Here is a 3,361-nt window from a genome sequence, read left to right as displayed (position 1 = left end):
ACACACACACACACACACACACACACACACACACACACACACACACAATGGAATACTAAGCCATCAAAAAATGAAATCTTGCCATTTGCAATGAAATGGAACTAGAGGGTATTATACAAGCAAAATAAGGCAATCATAGACATTATCATATGATCTCACTGATAATGTGGAATTTAAGAAACAAAACAAGATCACAGGGGAAGAGAGGGAAAAATAGACAAAATCAGAGAGGGAAACAAACCATAAGAGACTCTTAATCCTTGGAAACAGACTGAGGGTTGCTGGAGGAGAGAGGGGTAGGGGAATGGGGTAACTGGATGATACACTGTATGTTAATTAATTGAATTTAAATAAAAAAGTTTTTTTAAATTTTTATTTATTTGACAGAGAGAGAGATAGCAAGAGCAGGAACACAAGCAGGGGGAGTGGGAGAGGGAGAAGAAGGCTTCCCGTGGAGCAGGGAGCCCAATGTGGGGCTTGATCCCAGGACCCTGGGATCATGACCTGAGCCAAAGGCAGACACTTAACGACTGAGCCACCCAGGCGCCTCAAAAAATAAATCTTATAAATTTATAAAATAAATCTTATAAAAAAGTTAAAAAAACTTAGTTTCTATTACTTTTTTATTAGAATTCTATATATATTCCAAATAAGCGTGTTTTATTAAAAATATATGTTGCAAATATATTTTCCCATTCCAGGGAGTCTTTTTGCTCTGTCTGTGGTGCTTCGGAGGAATAGGCTTTTTAAATTTTAATGTAGTTAAAGTTACCAGTTTTTTCCCTTATGGCTAGTGCTTTGTTTCTTTTTTAAGAAATCACTGTGGGAAAGTCTAAACTGGCTCATACAGACAGACCATATTTAACAGTTTTTTATGTTGATAGTCCAGCTAAAGTTCCAAGCCAACAGCCAGCATCCAGCACTAGCCATGTAACTGAAGATGTCTCCAGATTATTTCAGCCCTCAGCCATTGAGTCATTCCCAACCTTTGAACTTTCCAGCCAAAGCCCCAGACATGATAGAGCAGAGACTAGTTATCTCTTCTATGCTCTGCCCACATCCCTGGTCCATAATCTGTGAGTACAATAAAATAGTTGTTTTATGCCACTAAGTTTTACTGTTTTCTTTATGCATAGCATAATTGTATTTTGTTAAGAAAATATACTTGCATCATTGAATAAATTAAGAAAAATGGGGGAAATGCACACTGAGTTGTCATGGTTGTTTCTGGATCACGCATATTTACAAATAATGACACTAAGTTGGCTAAAAGGAAGAGAAGTGTTACTTAAATTTAAAGATACCTGATGATCTTTCCAAATATTTATTTTTTATTTTATTTATTTATTTATTTATTTATTAAAGATTTTATTTATTTGAGAGAGAGAGAATGGGAGATAGCTTGAGAGGGAAGAGGGTCAGAGGGAGAAGCAGACTCCCCGCCGAGCGGGGAGCCCGATGTGGGACTCGATCCCAGGACTCCAGAATCACGACCCAAGCCGAAGGCAGTCGCTTAACCAACTGAGCCACCCAGGCGCCCTATTTAATTTATTTAAACAACCAACAACCACAACAGTTCATCCATTTCTCCCACCCCCAACCCCTGTCTCTGGCAACCACCAATCTATCCTCTGTATCTATGAGCTTGGTTTTTATTTTTTTAAGATTTTATTTATTTGACAGAGACACAGCGAGAGAGGGAACACAAGCAGGGGGAGTGGGAGAGGGAGAAGCAGGCTTCCTGCCGAACAGGGAGCCCGATGCGGGGCTCGATCCCAGGACCCTGGGATCATGACCTGAGCCGAAGGCAGACGCTTAATGACTGAGCCACCCAGTCGCCCCTATGAGCTTGGTTTTTATTTATTTAAAAAAAACATTTAGATTCCACATATAAGAGAGATCCTGCAGTGTTTCTCTTTCTCTTATTTCACTGAGCATAATGCCTTTGAGGGGCACCACTAAGTTTTAAGATTGTTGTATAGGAATTATAGAATAAAAAGACCAGAGGAACCTTTTAGAAGAATGTGATAGGTGCAAGTTAATAGTTTTTAGTCTCTGGAGATAGTAAGAGAATCAGGCAAACCATGTGTAGTCATCCTGATGACGTTGGAATAGGGTAGTATGGCAGACTGCAAGTTGTTCTCCCCAAATCCATTTTCATAGTATTAGCTAGGCATATGGATTCCTAGCGTGAAATAGTATTTCCCAGTATCCTTTCCAGCTGGGTGTAGGTGTTGACTAAGGTCTTGATCGAGAGCAACTTCTATATTATCTAAAAGGAATTGGCCCTTCATTTCCACTTTCTCTTCCTTCCTATAAGCTAGTTAATAAGGACAACATCCTGGGGATTGGAAGAGGAGAAGGGGAGAGCTAGGGTCCTTGAGTCTTTATGGAATGAAGTTGCCCTATTACCTGGACAGTTTTCCTACCTTAAGACTGTTAGAATGCTTAAAATTCCTGTCTTATTTAATCCATTGCTTTTTATATCTGTATTACATTAGTCTACTCCCACCCCCACCCCACCTCTTAACTTAAACAGGTAGTTAAGAATAGGAGTGGAGAGACAGAAAGAAAATAGGATTCCCAGGAGCACAGCCTAGGAAGCTGGCAAGATTAGAAATTATCAAAACATCCCTTTAAAGCAAAATCTGTAAAGGGGGATTGGGAATCTAAAAGGGAAAGGAAGTTGCTGTCTTTAATCATATGCTGACTCAGCTGGTCAGTTACTGGTCCCTCAGGTCTCCGGATTTATAATCACCTCTATAACCTCTATTGTTTTTTAATAACTATTACAGCGACTGATGAGAAATAAAATTTATAATGCATAAAATATTACACAAAATGTCCTAATTTGGCTTTTAGAATTTCTTGCCTTTTTTCCATATCCTAGTCAAGTGGAATAATTGCACCTCTCTCTCTCTCTTTAATGATAAACTATACATAAGGTAAAGTTTATCATTGTAACTATTTTTAAGTATACAGTTCATTACCATTCATTATATTTACACTATTTGTGCAGCCATCACCACTATCCATCTCCAGAACTTTTTCATCATCTCTAATTTTAACTCTATAACCATTAAAAAATAACTCCCCATCCTACACCACCCTAAGAGGTTCTCTTTTTTTGTAATAAAATATCAAATAAAACACCAGAAAACCTTTAATGAGACTGAGTGGTTAACTGCAAACAGTAAGAAGATATAATTAGGAAAGTAGACTTTTGTATGCCATTTCTATTTGTGAAATTATTCAGATGAGAATATATTCTTTATAGAGGCTGCTTGATTTCTCATCTAGAAACCTAAAAACTAAACTGAGAAAATTTTTTTCTTTAATTTTTTATTCTCCCTCTTAATTT

Source organism: Callorhinus ursinus, unplaced genomic scaffold (genome assembly GCF_003265705.2).
Source record: "Callorhinus ursinus isolate GAN/ISIS: 27379988/994484 unplaced genomic scaffold, GSC_fseal_2.0 scaffold2, whole genome shotgun sequence".
Classification (NCBI taxonomy): Eukaryota; Metazoa; Chordata; class Mammalia; order Carnivora; family Otariidae; genus Callorhinus; species Callorhinus ursinus.
This window is presented reverse-complemented; position numbering follows the sequence as displayed.